Here is an 18,131-nt window from a genome sequence, read left to right on the forward strand (position 1 = left end):
ACCAAAGTTTGGACATAACAAAACTAAAATTGCTCTGCTGCAATTTCTCTCATCTTATTATGGCTTTATTGGTTTATTTTAAGTGGCAAATGTGTATTGCAATCAAATAAGTTAAACAAAGCAAAACTAATGTAAGTCTATACACAGTTGTATGAGAGTAGGCCTCAACGCAGATACTGTAAATTTCCAGGATTAGCTGCTCATGTATTTATTTCTTAAAACTTACAGGCAGCTTGGTTACAAAAACAAACACCCAAACAATCCTCCAAGTCCAAGCTGTTTACAAAAATGTAGTAAATGCTACATTTACTCAAGGAATACAACCAGTTGTTTTAATTCAACAGGGTAATAAACACTAATAAATTTCACAGAAAAGCGGAATTGTGCTGTACGTTAATCTCTACAGTAGGGGCAACATAGTTAGCTTCACTATAGGAAATGCAACCTTCACTCACTGCATAAATAATATGAAATCATAGCGGTTTTTGCAGTTTTCTCAGGTTCAGTAAATACTGGTGCAGCAGAATAACACTGGATATATCTTGATTACAATAAATATAGTTGGTATAGCAATCAGTGGCATAAACGCCGTAAACTGGACATGTTCATGAATGGTGTTGGTTCCCATGTCAAACCGTGCAGTTTGCCATCCTGGTTTAGAGAGTTTGTGAAAACCATAGTTTGCAGTTTGTGAGGGGAGTCCAGGAGCTCTTTCATGTAACACCAAACAATGGTTTGCAATTACATTTAATTCAACTCACTGTTATGTTATTCAGGCTATAACTTGGAAGATGGACATTTGCCCAGTGCATTGGACAGAACAGCAACAAAGTTCCATTTCATTAAACCTGAATTCACGCTATAATTCCCAATGAATAAGACTAATTGCTTTACATATTCAAGTACAATACACACTGGACATATTCCAACAAAAGTTAAGCTATTTTAAGCTCCACTGGTTTCAATTGATCATGCCCACTGCAATTATACAATAGGAAAATAATTTCAGTAATTCACTTACTCTGGGGGAGGAGGGGATGCTGTCAAATCCCCAGCTTTCCCCAATTTCACTTCAGGCCAGCTTTCTCTCTTTTGATACCCTGTTCAAAACATAAAAACAAAAGCAGATTTATTACTACTACTCAAGATTAGAACTACTCAAAATACTCTAAAAACTGAATGAACAGAAGCAAAACCATATTATCCAAGGATACCGTCAATCAAAAAAGGCTGCTCAGATTACTCTTTGCATAGATATTGTTCTTAGTTTCACATTGCTCCCCATTATTTCTGCCAAGGTAGAAAGTTGCACAGATCATGTTGGCTGTGTTCAGATGTAATGACAAACCATGGCTTACCTTTATGAGAATGAGCAGGTATGAGTCCTGACACAGGCATATACCCCTTCCTCCTCTTGCACAGAGAGGTAGGAATCACCTGGTCCCAGTTTGTGGAATCTTAGTCTCCCCTAGTTTCTCATCACTGTGCAAGAAGGGAGGGAGGGGAGTTGAAAGAATGAAAAGCCACGGTGTGCTCTCATGGCACCATGGTTTGGAGTTACACCTGGGCAAAGCAGTAGTGCCCTTTTTATTTTTAAGTGTAGAAACCGAAAGAAGCCTTGAGCACAGATATAACTTATATACTCCTTCTGGGGTAGTTTGTCCACCTTTGGTTCCCACCCTGCACTCAGCTCTCACTTGTGGCTCCTAGACACTGTCAGCATGAGACAGTGGCCATACCAAAGGAAACAGCTTCAATTGGCCAGCTAAACCAGGTCAGGGTAGTCGATGGGTCTCAAACCCTCAGTGAAGTAGGGACCTTCCTTGCATGTGAAGACAGGCTCTGGTGGATTGGGCAGATGAAGAGAAGAAGAAGAGTTTGGATTTGATATCCCGCCTTTCACTCCCTTTAAGGAGTCTCAAAGTGGCTAACATTCTCCTTTCCCTTCCTCCCCCACAACAAACACTCTGTGAGGTGAGTGGGGCTGAGAGACTTCAGAGAAGTGTGACTGGCCCAAGGTCACCCAGCAGCTGCATGTGGAGGAGTGGAGATGCGAACCCGGTTCCCCAGATTACGAGACTACCGCTCTTAACCACTACACCACACTGGCTCCCCAGAGGAGACCAATAGAGCGTCCAATGGCAAAAGAGCCAAGCACCTGTGCACACCAAACCATAGCTTATTTTAAATTATGGTTTAATGTTATGTGAAAACCAACTCACTGGCTGCAAATACAGGGCTTGGGCAAATCATTTTACTTTGGCTTCCAGCACTGCATACCATTTCTCAGTTCTAGCTGCAAATACGTAATACTGAACTTAGCAAGAGTGGGAAGCAGATTCTGATTGCATAAATCTGTATGCTCAACAACTGAAAACTTGATTATAGGATACAGAAGTTAAATGATGGTTTGTGCCCTGGTAAAAATTGGCTGGAATTAATAACATCCATGTTGCATGAATTGCTGGAATTAATAACATCTATGGTGCATTCCACTGTCCTGCAAGTGCTTTCCAAACACAAAAGAGCTGCACGAATCAAGTATTCCTGTGCAGAGGCTGCATGGATTCAATTTTATTTTGGAGAGGACAACAGTTCAGTAGTCCTGCTATGTCATCCTTCAACTACTCTACACGTTTGCTCTGAACAGCTGCTTTCCTTTCATTCTGATGACAATGGCTACTATTTATACCGGGGGCTGGGGGAGTGCTCCTGCCAATTCATCTATGACAAGCTAGTGTTTAGCTGAATCATAAGCCCTAGCTTCTCAATCCCACTCGTGGTCTGTAATGCTCCCACTGCTTCCATCAATACTTCATGGCAGGGGCTCTGAAGATGGGCAAAGGTGACTCATTGGCCCCATTCGAACATAATGCTGCGTATCATAGTGCATTAATAGCAAGCCACACAATCTTCTCCCCTCTCTTTTTCTGTAGTCATTGAATGCTTTCATATCCAGTTTCCATTAATCACAGTCTAGCATCTCGTCAGAACCCTAAACTGTGGTTTGTTATCTATGGTGTGGTTAAATAAATCTGCCTCGTAATCCATGATGGTTTGTTTCAAACTTCGTTTGTCAGATTCAGACAATATTACACTTGACCAACTACATTCTTTCTGTGGCACCCCTGTGGGCCTCAGGAGTCCAGTTATGTCACCCCTTGCCTACAGAGCTGGCAGTCCCTAACTGCTTTTCGAACTTCCTCCCTTGTGAAGTGTTCCCTCAACCTCCTCTGCTCTCCCCTCTCCTTGGGAGTCCTCCAGGCAGCCACTGCTGCCACCCTAGTCTCTGAGCTGAGAGGTGCCTCCTCACATTGCCCCAAAGGGTCCTGGGAAGCACCTCCTGGCCAGCCCCAGAGGCACCATTCACCTGGAGAGCTTGTAGCCAGAGCTGCTGCAACAAACAGTTGCACAAGCCTTTGGGAGGCAGAGACACAAGAGGAGTGAAGGAAACACAGAAGCCAGTGTTGCCCACGGCCACCATTCAAGGAACCTCAAGGTGCCACGGCACACTGACTGAAAACCATTGCCTTAAGCTTAGAGAAGTAAAGTTTAACAAACTGAAGGACACCATCCTCTTTCTACGCTCCTCCCAATGGGAACATGCAGATGGAGACAGATATACCCCTGCTTCAAGTCATTTACACACTGTCATCTGTTGTACTTTATTTACTACAAAGCTCGATGACTAAGCTTTTTGGCGATAAAATGGTGTCCGAGCACTGAACCACTGGTATATAACAAGTGGACTCTTTATTACTGCTTTTGCAATTGTTTAAGGAAAAAACTACGGTATATTGGAAAGAAACTACTTTTGCTATTTTTATGAACGTTGATTGTTTGTTTACAGATAGTTGCCTTGGTGATATTATGTTGTGTTGATTGCAGTAGTCATTGTTTCACCACCCTGTTCATTGTTTTAGTGTATGAAAAAAGTCAAGACCCAAATATCCCCAGGCATACACCTCCAGATGGTGGAGACACCAGACGCCATCCTAGCAGCTTCAGTTGGTTGCAAGTGGCCAATAGCCAGGTACAAAACCCACCTGGCGAAAAGAGCTCAAGGTGGTGTGCATGGTTTCCCCTGTCCTCGTTTCATCCTCAAAACAGCCCTGTGAATTAGGTTAGGTTGAGAGGCAAGGCGTCATGCAGTGAACTTCATGGATGAGTGAAGGTTTAAATTCTGGTCTCCCAAGTCCTAATCAAACACTCTAACCACTGCACAATACTGGCTTTCAATATGACACCACTGTAAACAAAACTCAGCTAAAATTTCTATTCAGAAGAAAGAAAACCTGTCATAAGAACTTAACCAATTTTTATTCAAGTAAAATAATCATCAGTGGAAAACATTTCAATATGCAACTTCTTTCACAAATGTTTACTGCAGAGAACTGCAGAGAACCTTGCCTCTAGAATAGTGCCTATAACCCCTTTCAGGGTGCAGGCTCCCCCGACCTGATAACCTCCAAATGTTTTGGACTACAACTCGCATCATCCCTAGCCAGCAGTGACTAACATCTGCAGGGCACCAGGTTGGCGAAGGTTGGCTTAATGCATGTATTTCCTAACCTCACATCCTTCCTTCTGAAAACATGAACATGGATACCAAAATGTCCCTCCTCACCCCACCAAAGTATGGTGAGCTGTGAAAGAATCTAGATAGACGTTAACTGGAGATCGTCCTGAAAATACTATCTGAAGAGCCAGCCAGAACCCTAAGGCATTTCATGCTGATATGTTTCTGTGCTGGGTAAGAATTTAGTTGCAGCATGCTCCAACTGCAGACTAAAATCTCCTTAAAACAATTTTCCAGTGACATTACCTGCTACTTTGGTTCAGTTCAGTTCAGTTCAATTTATTGTGTCTCGCAAACAGCCATTACACACATGAAAATAATAACATGAATATGTTTACATAAATACCAATAATTACCTAATTTGCAAATGTGTATTACATTGTATGCAATGTATTGTATGCAATGTGTATACATTGCAAATGTAATAGCAAAATCCTAACAAATACTTACAATCAACTGTATTTTGAGATGCAGTTCATATTTTATATGAGGCTGTAATGCTATACTCACTTACCAGGGAGTAAGTCCCGTTGAACTCTGTTGAAATTGAGTATAGGATTGCATTGCAAGAGTATTGTAACTGTTTTGACTTGGAATCCATTTGGTATAGGTCCACCAATGGACAGTATCTATCAGCAGAACAGCTAAGTGGGCAAACTCCCCTCCACAGGAAACTCCAGCCCCAAAATTGTCTCCCATACATTCTCCCATTTTGTCATCAGAGATACACCTTTTCGATGCAACCACTTTTAATGTTTTGTTCTTATGTAGAGAACTTTATTAGGTGGCATACGAATATTGTTAAATAATACATTAAAGCTACATTTTATTTTAGAGACACATAATTGCACACATAAACCAAAAACCCGTAACGTTGGTCTATAAAAACTACTGGGGTTTTCTTCACAATCATCTGCCTGTTGCAATGAGCTTGAATAGGGCAGAGAACCTATTTGCTCAAAGATGTACAAATAAATGGTTATGTCAACATAGCAATTATGCAACATTTTCCATCCTTAGATGTCCTAATACATAATAAAGGAAGTAATGATTAACTCAGTTTTACAGAAGCTTAGCAACATCAGTGCTATAAAGACAACATTTTGAAAAGCAGATATGTAGAACGGCTTTATGTTTGATGCAAACAGCTGAGAGGATACAGATGTCAGGACTGGGCCATACAACCATACCCAAAACATGCCTAGAGCAGAAGTTTCTGGACTATGATTCCCATAATTCCTGATCAGTAGGGCTGATGTATGTTGGAAGAAGGCTACAGGGCTTCCCAACCCTGCCCTAGAATATGTCCTTGAGCTTGAGAAACCGAAGCCTAAAGGACAGAAATGCAAAGGATACTGCTCTTTTGATCAGGCATGGGAAGAAGGCCTGGGCAGTCCAAAGGCTTCATACTTCCTGCCAATCTCAAGGGCCAGTATTTTGCCCCTCCCACCTGCCCAATTCCATTCTGAGCCTGAGCTCACACAGGCAATGCTTGACCCTCTTCTGCTTAAAACCTCAAAGCCCTTGACTGTGAGAGAGGATTATGCTTCCACTTATGCCTCTGAGTTGTGCTTCCTCTTTTTAGGGGTATGCAAGAGGGTCCCTCCTTCTCAAGAGAGAAGTGAAAGCAGTCATAAAGGCCCAGAATCAGATGTTCTCTTCTTCAGCAGTCATGTTTTTGATGGAAAAAAGGCCTTTTAAGGGATTCCAAATCATAGTACAGTTGTACCTTGGTTGACAAACGCCTTGCGACTCGAACGTTTTGGCTTCTGATCGCAGCAAACCTGGAAGTGAGTGTTCTGGTTTGCAAACATTCTTTGGAACCCAAACGTCTGACACTGCGCTTCCTTGTCTTCCGATTGGCTGCAGGAGCTTCCAATCAGAAACTGCACTTTAGTTTCCAACATTTTGGAAGTCGAACGGACTTCCGGAACAGATTCCGTTCGACTTCGGAGGTACCACTGTATTAGAATCATTGTATTGTAGAGTTGGAAGGGACTCTGAGGATCATGCAATTCAGGAATATGCAGCTGTCCAATACAAGGATCAAACATGCAACCTTGGCATTAACAGCAAAGAGGCTCACAAGGAAGACTAAATGCCACATGTGGGCTGCCCAAATTTATACATCAGAAATATGCCTGAAAATGGCCCAATGAAAAATTGCCAAAAGGGGAGCATATTTTGCAAGGAGGGAGCAATATTTACAAAAAGTGCTAGGTACCCGTATTTGAAGTCACCACCTAATTCAGCAATTCACTGACTAGCCCATTAATGAATTATGCTTCATAGTCAAACTATTTGAAACAGACACCAAGCAAAGTAATGTTGATGTTGGGCCCTACATTTTGTTTAATTCTTCATCTACTCTAATTGTATTCTAAACCAGAGAAGGGGTGTCACCCTTCATTGTATACAAATATCTGTGCAACTTCATGTTCATTAATATTCTGTAGTACCCAACTGTTATTATTACACATTATTATGCATTTTTCAGAAAGACCCAATTATCCAGACCCTAGATCCTGGGATTATTGAATTATTATTCTTTAATTCAAAATTAAAAGAACAAAGAGTAGATTAGAGTTGTAATAAAAATGAGTTTCTTGACTAAAATCCCATTCTAAAAATCTGTACAGTAAAACCTTGCAGCCCTCAAAGTCTATAAATAGTTATACCATTCTGAACCAGATTTCTTTCTCGTTATCTTCACTTTCTGGTTTAATCACCATTGTTCATCCTATTGCTCCTGAATATTAAAAGTGCATTTTAACCATACAAGCCCATCAGGTCATGGCTATTATGAAGTATGTGTGCATGTATGTATATTAGTATGCATTTATAAAGCATCCATGCCCTGCTTTTCCATTTAAATTTCAGCCAACAAAAAATATACCGAAGATGAAGCACACAGGGATATCAAGTTTAAAATAAATAAATCACAAAACTGATTTAAAATATTTATATCTCAGCTTTCCGTAAAATGCTCAATATAGCATTCCAGGAAATATAAAAACTGACAAACAGTTCAGTAGGCCAAATGCCTTTTGAAATAAGAAGGTCTTCACAAGATGGCAGGAAACCATCTCAGAGAAGGGAAGGCAAACTTATCCTGGTAGGGAGTTCCTCACCCTAGGCAGAACCACAAAGTCCCCTCCTGTACCCCAATGAATCAAACTTAAATGTTGAAGGTACATAGAAAAGACACTCTTTGGTAGATATCCCAGTCTTAAAACACCGAGGGGTTTAAATTTAAGGACCTTCACGTTGAAGCATATTTTGAGTTAGGCCAGAAGCAAACAAGGCTGTTGCAAAGGGAAGTCACATGCTCCCAGTAACTAGCTTCAACCAAATATCTAACTGCTGTGTTGTAGACTTAGCCATCAATTGTTAGGAAACTATCTGTCCAGGGACCCTGGGAGACCTCCTCTGATGATGAGGCATGGGACTCCAGAGAGAATCCCAGTACAACTGGAAGAACCTGCTAGAGTCCTAAGACATCCAGAAAGACTGTCAAGGGCACCTCACCAGCCACTCACCACCCACAATCGCTACAATAACCTCTACGGACAAGCCCTCCCTCGACCAGCTTCAAGATTAAGTCAACAGACCAGTGGAAAGCCCAGAGTCTGCTAGGAAGTTTTAGCAACAGTGGTCTCTCACAGAAAAAGGGTTTGCTCAAGAGAAGGAAGAAGTCTGAGAATATTCAGGGGTGAACAATGATGTAGCTCGTGATCAGAATGAAGGGTTGGTAGTGAGGAGATAAGCCTCATTTGTCGGGAGAACAGCTCCAGCTCCAATCCTGAGTCACAGATAACAACATGTCCTATTCCACTGCTCACATTTCCTGTTCTCTGGGCCATTTATATTGTCAACAACTAAGTTTGCTAGAGAAGCACTTGGATAAGGAGATGGAGATGTCTGTAGAGGTCAGAAGCACCAAACTGCACTTTTCGGCACATCACACTGTATCATGAAGACGAAATGTCTGCTGGCCAGAACACGCCTGCCATTTGATTGTCCCATGGCCAAAACATCTATTTGTTGCCTCTGGGGTAGGTGGACCAAATAGAGCTGGGAAGATGGTGCAAAAGTTGTAATAGTTTAGGATGACTTAATCTAGGAATTAGGTATTGGGAAATGTGAATATTCACAGGTCTGGAAAGTACACCATCGAAGATGAGAGAAGGTCATGAAACAAGTCTAATAACCAGGAAAAAACCTATTGTTTCCTTGCCATCCTGAGATTTTTGCAAAGTGAAGCTCCTGATCACAATTTTTTTTTTTTTTTTTAAATCCTGGTTCTAGGCTTATGGGTGCTCATACATGATAAAGATGTTTCCATGTAGGCTGGGGGGGAAAACCAGCAAAGGTTGGTTTTGTTAAATCTCAGCTGTGCTTTATTTGGTACCTTTCATTGTCTGAGATACTTAGAACTGCATGCCAACTGTACAATCATGCAGTGTTAGAATTTGCTTCCATTATGTAATACAACTGCTGAGCCGCAGAACATTTAAGAACTAAAGAATGAAAAGATAGCCCTAATTAAACAGTCAGTTCCACATTCCTAGGTATTCGTTGACCTAGTTTGGAACACCACACCCTACTGTGTTGTGAGGGTGGAAACAAGAGTACCTCAGAATATCTGCTGGCAAGTTGACACTTGCAATTTAATGGTTTGGCATGCTATCACAGCAACTGTTCTTTGTTCCTTAGCCAAAGTTTGGCAACACAGGCTTCACAAGCTCTACTGATATAAGCACCCCTATGCAACAAGTAGGGGTTGGCCTGGGTGAATTATCTGAGTATCTGACCATATAAAACATACCATAGATATAAAGCAAACCAGACTGTGGGTAGTGGATACTTCAAAGTTTTAAATCATGTGAATAAAAGGCAGCTACAGGTGGTGGCAGCAAGGAGAAATAAATATTTGCTAAATCTAAACTCCAGCTACAAAAGTGAGATTGGCTTGTATAAGCATACTTAAATAGAACAGGATTGTTCACCAGTATAGCTGTTGTTTCTTTGGGTGGTCCTTTCTAGAAAGGTTTCTACTTTTCAAGAGTTGCCTCGGGTATTCTTCCAAAAGTGCAAGTCCAGCAGTATGTAGACTATCGTGACCGCCATGAGGGTTTTATTTATTGTTTTGGTCCACAATATCCTGGTATGAAAATTGGGGGTGGGATGCGTGATTGCGCAGAGGACCAATTGTAAAAGCAACCACTATAATTAAGCAACCCTGATTTCCTTTTTTGTGGCTTCTATGCAGTCACACTGCGGCGCTGATAGTTTTCTCTCTCTGAGTGTCTGACTTGCCTTAAGAACTGCAATTCTGGCAGAAAGCCCCTGCAAATGTAGCCAAACTATTTACTTAGGAAACATTAACTGGGATCCCCCAAGCATCTCTATTGGGACTAGTGTTTTTCAAACATTCACAAATTATCAAAAAGTTTTAAATCAGTAAATAAAGTTGCTAAGGCAACTTGAATTGGCAATTGGAGATAATGATTCTGCATTCTGATTAAAAAAAACCCACATAACAGATCCACAACTATCCCAGGAGAACTGTGGTCTAATTATATAGACCAAGAGAATGCTATCATAAAAGCTCCACTGTAGACCTCTTTTGAGGAATTGGTTTGTGTGCAGTCCTATGTGTTTTACTAGGAAGCAAGTACTGCACTATGAAGTTCAATGCTTCGTCTTGGGTAAGCTCGCATAGGTTTGCAGGCCAAGTGCTCAATCAAACTTGCACACTAAAAGTCATTTCATGTTGAACTGTGAGAGCAGCTGTGTTCCCATCTCCCGTCCCTTAATACAGGAAGCAAATCTGGCTGGGGTTTTTTATTTCTTTTTTTTTAAAAAGAACAGGAATGCTCCTATACAAGCTAATGTTCTTGGCCGCTTTCAGTGTCTATTCCCCTTCTGCCAGCCAGGAGAAAAAGAAAAAACATGACAGGGATTTAACATTTCAAAGACTGTCTTAAAACACAGAAAAATTCTTATTTGTGTAAATAGCTAGGGAAATAGTTCTTCATTCATGCATGTCAAGGCAGGTTTCTTTTATATTCTTGCAGTCGCCATTCAGTATTTATACATCTGAATTTTGGTACCTTTTTAAAAAAAAATAATTGCAGAGTGTGCTATAGGGTAGATTTAAATAAAAAGGAATTAAATGACTAAAACAATTCAATTCTCTTGACACCTTCAAACTGTTCTATTAAATTCTGAAATCTTAAAAAGCTGAATGCTCCAAGTAGAATTAATTGTTAAAAGGTATCCTTTATTAAGCAATTATATAGTAATTATATGCTTCAGAGGAACTTCTAACATCTTGCCAATGGAACATGTGGCCACATACACAGATCGGAGTTTTCTTAACTACAAATGAAAGCCATGTTTTCACTTGCCTTATTAGGAACTTGGCTTTCATTCACATACATTTGGATTTATGGGAAATAGTGGGTGATGGGCAGAGGCTGGGTTAGCATCAGAAGGGTACTACAGAAGCCAACTTCTCCATTTGTCCTAAATCATGTTTTCTGACTTTGGCAAGAATAACTCCCAGTGAATGTTGTGCTCTGCTGATCTCAGTCAAGATATAAACTTGTATTTTCAACACTCAATATCTACCATATAGGCTAATGGAAACTTTACAGACCACATTTTCCTTCTCACAGCAAAAATGTCACCACAGATGAGATAACAATCTTAACATCGAATAAAATAAAAATAGCTTTTTTAAAAAAAGCACCCATTGTTTTCCTCCTTTGTGGAGCTGCTTCTGTCCACTCTCTGCCACTGCGATGGGTTTACTTGCCAACTTTCTAAGCGTTTTGCCACTCAATATCTTGGAATCTAATGGAGCTCATCTTCTGTTTATTCTGTTTATCTAGAAATTTTATTGGGCAAAGACCCAACCCCCACCCCAGAGCATATTTTCTGGGTGTATGCAAGGGGTTGCAAGAGAGAGGATAGGAGAGGGAAATTCCATTACACAAGTGAAAACTGTTGCACAACCGGGATACCACAACTGAGCATCATCCATTCATACTGAGAATCTAGGTCAGTCACCATTATGATCAGGCATCAGGTATTTTTATGTTGTAAATGGCCCTGTGATCTTCAAATGAAGGGTGGTATACTTACTTACTTACTGAATGAATGAATGAATAGGTAGGTAGGTAGGTAAATGGAATCTTGAAGAGTGTTTGAACTACAGTGGTACCTCGGGTTACATACACTTCAGGTTACATATGCTTCAGGTTACAGACTCCGCTAACCCAGAAATAGTACCTCGGGTTAAGAACTTTGCTTCAGGATGAGAACAGAAATTGCACGACAGCGACGCGGCGGCAGCAGGAGGCCCCATTAGCTAAAGTGGTGCTTCAGGTTAAGAACAGTTTCAGGTTAAGAACGGACCTCTGGAACCAGAGGTACCACTGTACTGGCCCAGTTCACATACAACACTAAACCATAATATAGCATCCACAAGCCCATACAAAGCATCAGCCTCGAACCCCTACTCCCACCCCACTCTCCTTCTCCCACATAGCCAGGAGTAGTTCTGATGCATTTATAGGTCCTCCCCCCCCCCAAAAAAAAGGGGTCTTAGGTAGAAACCAGGGATCCTGAATAAAACCAAAAATGGTCAGTTTAATAAGACAGCTTCATAATCTGTGGTTTGAAGCTAGTTTATTATTACACAGAACAGAGTTTGTTTTAAACCAAGAACTCTAGTTCATATGTAAAGTCAAGATACTTTAAAAGCAAAACTATAAGCTTGACATAAGTTTTTGTCTCGGCCACGCAGGAGAAAGTGAAGGGAGGAGAGCGCTTCACTTGCCTTATAGACAGGTCTGTCTATGTCACACTAAACATGTGAACACAATCATTATACCCTCTCTCAGGGAACGTATCCTGACCAATACAAAAGTTGACAACTTTCCTATCATTCCTTCACCAGTTCTCAAGATATTGACCAGATACTTCCCAATAAACTGTCTTGAGGTTTGTACAGTGGTGCCCCGCAAGACGAATGCCTCGCAAGATGAAAAACTCGCTAGACGAAAGGGTTTTCCAGTTTTCGAGGTGCTTCGCAAGACGAATTTCCCTATGGGCTTGCTTCTCAAGACGAAAACGTCTTGCGGGTTTGCTTCCTTTTTCTTAAAGCCGTTAATACCCAGGGAATCCGCGCTCCGCAAGACGAAAAAATCGCAAGACGAAGCAACTCGCGGAACGAATTAATTTCGTCTTGCGAGGCACCACTGTACACAGTTTTGACATTCTGTCTATGATCAGCAGGTACATAAATGTTAAGAAATGAAAACAAAAATAACAGAGACAAAAGAACCTACCAAAGGTCATCACTCTTCTGTGCCAACTGACTGTGTTTCAATAACTGGACAAACCTTCTGGGTTTATAAGCTTTTTTGCTTATATGGTCTTTATACCTTGCATTTCTCCTCTGAGAGCAAGTGTTCACTACCCATGATTTCAGACTAAAGGAGAGTTTGCACAACCAAGTTCTTCCTATCATTGTGACTCTGGGCATGAAAAAGGTTCAAGTCTGTGTTTTGCTGCTCCGTCACACATGTATGTAACCCTTGTGGCTTTAGGCATCAGCACTACAACAAAATTGGACTCACCTGATGAGATTCCATATTTTAATGTGAAATCTCATCTGGTAAATACGTCTAATTCTATAGTCCACCATACAAGTTGCCCAGGCTTGCGCCTCAGGCAGTCTACTTCGGTGCTGCTACCACAGTGATCTTACTTCACCCCCAGACATGCACTTCATTGTGTCTCGAGCAGGAGTGCCAACCTGAATAAAATATTGTGGGGGCCCAGGTAAGCCCCACCCCACATAATCAATCACATGACACAATGCACACACACCATTTGAATGTGAATACCTATCAACTTGGGGGAGGCAGCCCTCTCAAATATTTTATTGTGGGGGCCAAAGCCCCTACAACCCCTAGGAGTTGGCTCCTATCCTCTTGAGTCAGATGGATGCCAACAACTAAAAAGTGATAGCAAAACTTTGATAGGAAAAGTAGTCATATTAATGAAGCCTTAGTTATGGTTTTTCCTCCCCTTCTTTTTAAGAAACACTGAATAAAAGGAAAGGATAATATTATTTGAAAGTTAGCCAGATATTCATGTAGTATTTCTACATTAGATACCCTTATGCAATTTAACAATGTGCATTAGTTTCATCTTAATCATTATATTCCAAATATTTGCCAATAAACCAAGTGTTTAAGCATAGCTACATTACTAAAAAGAAAATGTCTGTCCTTTTTTCAGAGCTTATCATCTCAATTACTAATAGACAAGAAACTGAGATAGTATACTATTTCAGAAATAGCATTTGAAAATTCTTTATAAAAGCCTTGCTCCAGCAAATTCATATTTTATAAATAATATTAAATAATACTCTATAATTTACATCTAAGCTTCCTTGTAAGTCATAGTTGAATTCCACTTCTTAAAAGTAGCTGGTGCTTTAAATAGACATACACCTAAAAAGTTTTTGAGAAGGAGCTGAGACTCTGCTATGGAAAAATACCCACTATTATGAGATAGGTTCAAACAATCGTTTTCCACAAACAAAACAAAACAAAACAAAAATTGTGCTTCCCAGTGTGGATGAAAAGTAGTAAACTGGAATTGTTTTTCGTTACAGCCTTACTGAGGACTTCCAGGAGAATGGCCAGCCACAAAGGATCTGGGTATAATTTTACCTCCAAGTTTTTGGTGCATAAATCAAAACACCTGACAAAAAGGGAAATCAAAAGGTTGAAGGTTTCAGACACCGTGTGGTAATATTTGCACTATTACCCATCTCAGTTACAATGCCTGTCTTGAGACGAGGTACATTGCACCATTTGCTAGTCATACAACAAGCATTGCCACTCACCTGAGAGAGTCTGGGAATTATCTTGTGCAAGAACCTGTTATGTAATGAACAGCTGCTTCTCACTGCATCTGAATGGTAATTTAACCAGCAATTGTGAGAAACCCAGTCTCCCCACCCCCACCCTTAGTATTTGCCTATCTCTTGTGACTAAACACTGGCAGACAGAGTTCAGAACACATATGCAAGAAGCTTCACTGTGGGAAGACAATTTCATATCATCTGGATCGCAAGGAGAGTCATACCTCTTGTTACGTTTGCTTCATGATACATTTTTTCAGGTCGCGTCCCACGGCGACCCGGAAGTACCGGAAAGGTTACTTCCGGGTTTCGCCACTCGCGCATGCGCAGAAGCGGCGGATTGTGACCCGCACGTGCGCAAACACGGGTTGCGTTCCTTTCAGGTTGCAAACGGGGCTCCGGAACAGATCCCATTCATAACCAGAGGTACCACTGTAATATCGATCTGTATAGGAAGACTTAAATATACAGCTGAAAAAGGCTGCTGACCCCTGTTCAAGATGGTCAAAAGGTCAAATTCCAAGAGCTAGAAACAGGCAGTGTAATTCAAAGGCAGGCAGGTACGGAGGCCAAATTCCAAAAGGAATGGGAAGGGAATAGGAACTTAGCTGGGAAAGATCTTCTCTGACAAACTGGAGCAAGTTCTGAAGCCAGCACCAAGTTCTGAAGCCAGGGTTTTATGTGGCCCAGCATTAGTGCCCTGAGACAGCAGACTGGGGACTCAACTAAAGAAGAGCTGGCAGAACCCTTGATACATAGAGCTCAATGCGCCAGAATTATGGTTGGCATAGCCCTGGGGGGATAAGCAGTGAGACATTGGATCCCGGCTGCTAAAAGACCCCATCTGAAAACAGTCCTCCCCACACACACCCCGGGAATCACAGGTGACCTAAGCAAGCAGGCAGGTGGGGGGGGGGGGAGAATCCAAGCCAATGGCTAAATGTTTTCATCAGAAAACACAGTCATATATCGATTTGAACGTGTTTTCTGTATAAATGAAAGTTATTTTTAAAATTGCCCACATCTCTCAGTCCCTTGTGTGCATTTTAAAGAAACCTTCCGCAATCTAGTTTCTGTGATCTTAATTGATTTCAAATGCATACTTAATGGTTGAAAACAAACAAAGGAGAAGCCATATTTAGCAACAAATAAAAAAACAACAACACAGCAGCTTAGGAAGCTGACATTTACTGGGACTTGTAGCCACTGGTAGACTCATCTTCAATGAATTTCTCTAATCCCCTTTTAAAGCCGAATTGAACAATTGTGCAAGGCAAACATTTCTATATTAAGCTAGATCATATTAGCTAGGTCTACTGTGCAGGACGGCGAGCTAATTAAATCCTCAGCCATTAGGCAGTGACTGCATTTCCGATACATTTATTAATGGCTAATAATTATGTGAATGTCAATATTGTTTAGGGACGCAGGTGGCGCTGTGGGTTAAAGCCTCAGCGCCTAGGGCTTGCCGATCGAAAGGTCGGCGGTTCGAATCCCTGCGGCGGGGTGCGCTCCCGCTGCTCGGTCCCAGCGCCTGCCAACCTAGCAGTTCGAAAGCACCTCCGGGTGCAAGTAGATAAATAGGGACCGCTTACCAGCGGGAAGGTAAACGGCGTTTCCGTGTGCGGCTCTGGCTCTGGCTCTGGCCAGAGCAGCGATGTCACGCTGGCCACGTGACCCGGAAGTGTCTCCGGACAGCGCTGGCCCCCGGCCTCTTGAGTGAGATGGGCGCACAACCCCAGAGTCTGTCAAGACTGGCCCGTACGGGCAGGGGTACCTTTACCTTTACCTTTACAATATTGTTTAAAAAGTAGCTCCACCACTTTTCACCCAACCACATAAATGTATGTGATTGTAAAGCCTCTTCATTCCACCACAGCGCTCAGCATTCCTAGCATATTAGTCCTTAACAACCTCACTTTAGGGGGGGGAAAGGAGGTGCAAAGAATTCCAAGTGTGCAGGGAAATGGTTCCTTGCCCCATCTCTAGGTCAGTTTCCCTGCAAATGCCAGGAAGACTTCACACTATTGAGGAATGGAATCAGGAGGTGAAAACTTCACAGAAGCTTTCTTGAATTTCCTGGAGGTGAAGGAGTTGGTTCATAAAACCATTATTGACAGAGCAGACTGATATTCTGGTCTACCACGGTGTGTGTTAGTAGGAGAAAAATACTGAAGGCTTTGGGGGGAGCACACTATAATTTCTGAAGGAAAAGATCTGCAGCAGACTGGTGAATGTCTCTGGTAGTTCCTGTCATAGATAGATAGATAGATAGATAGATAGATAGATAGATAGATAGATAAATAGATAAATAGATAAATAGATAAATAGATAAATAGATAAATAGATAAATAGATAGATACTGTAGATAGATAGATAGATAGATAGATAGATAGATAGATAGATAGATAGATAGATAGAGGTACCTCGGGTTAAGTACTTAATTCGTTCCAGAGGTCCATTCTTAACCTGAAACTGTTCTTAACCTGAAGCACCACTTTAGCTAATGGGGCCTCTTGCTGCCGTTGCCGCTGCCGCACCACTGTTCTCATCCTGAAGCAAAGTTCTTAACCCGAGGTACTATTTCTGGGTTAGCGGAGTCTGTAACCTGAAGCGTATGTAACCCGAGGTACCACTGTAGATAGATAGACAACAGGGGGGCACAGAAACAAAGTAAAAGGCAAAAAGAAATAATGCAAGAATTTCGAACCACCAAGATTTATTACATTTCCATGTGGTTTTGGAACACTGGCTTTCTTCTCCAGGGTTAAAAATAATCAAAAATTAAACTCAACTATAGACATATAATTAAATTGTATGCCGTGTTACTTAAAATGTAGCTATTGTAGAAAACAATAGAGATGTCACCAAAACAATTGTGTATAGTGTGTCAACACAATAATAAAAACACTTTATAGGTTCATCTGTACATGTGGAAAATTAGGGCTCCACTTTGTGCAGAAGCTATCTCTCTGACTCATGGAGGGTGATGGGAACAGTCATTGCCAAGGGGGAACTATCATGCTTGTCCTTACTCTCCCCCCGCTGATTCAACACAGAAGCGTGCCTGGCGAGGGCTTGGGTCTTAAATATATCCTACAGCCTGCACGATAAGAAATCCTGGGTCGCTTCCACAGAACAGTGAGCAAAAAGAAAATAGCAGGACATCAGGGCGGCAGTGGGCATTCCCTCAGCAGCTCTAGCCAACGGGAGTGTGAGAGGTCCGGTGCAGCAGGGCCTGCAGAAGCACAGCAGCATACTTGACAGCCACCCGAGGCCTGCCAGCAATGGGACAGCCCTTCCTTAGTCGCGTAATCAGCAGCCCGCTCATTGGTAAACTCCCATTTGCGTCCTGATGCCAAGAAATGCTGAGAGACCAGTTTCTGCTGGCATTCAGCAAAAGGAAGAGTCTTGTGGCACTGACGCGTTGCTTGTGGGCTTCCCGTAGGCATCTGATTGGCCAGTGTAAGAACAGGATGCTGGGTGGCAAGGGAGGGAGGCTCTGGAAAAGGTGGCAAGTATTGCATGCCAGCGCAATACAAGAGCAAGCCAAACAGGCCTTGAGAGGAGGCAAGAATGGAAAAGGTGTGCTATGGCAGGCCA

General features: G+C 41.8%; 1 protein-coding gene across 3 annotated transcripts in view; it reads right to left on the bottom strand.

Moving 5' to 3' along the window:
• The window catches only part of TBL1X (transducin beta like 1 X-linked), a 132,638-nt gene that overhangs the window by 90,318 nt on the left and 24,189 nt on the right, over positions 1-18,131 (bottom strand). For all 3 annotated transcript variants that reach the window (XM_079972808.1, XM_079972807.1, XM_079972806.1), the window contains exon 2: positions 1,022-1,100. The gene's annotated coding sequence lies outside the window, so the exon portion shown is untranslated. The remainder of the gene's footprint in view (positions 1-1,021; positions 1,101-18,131) is intronic.

This window comes from Podarcis cretensis, assembly GCF_951804945.1.
Source record: "Podarcis cretensis genome assembly, chromosome: 4".
Classification (NCBI taxonomy): Eukaryota; Metazoa; Chordata; class Lepidosauria; order Squamata; family Lacertidae; genus Podarcis; species Podarcis cretensis.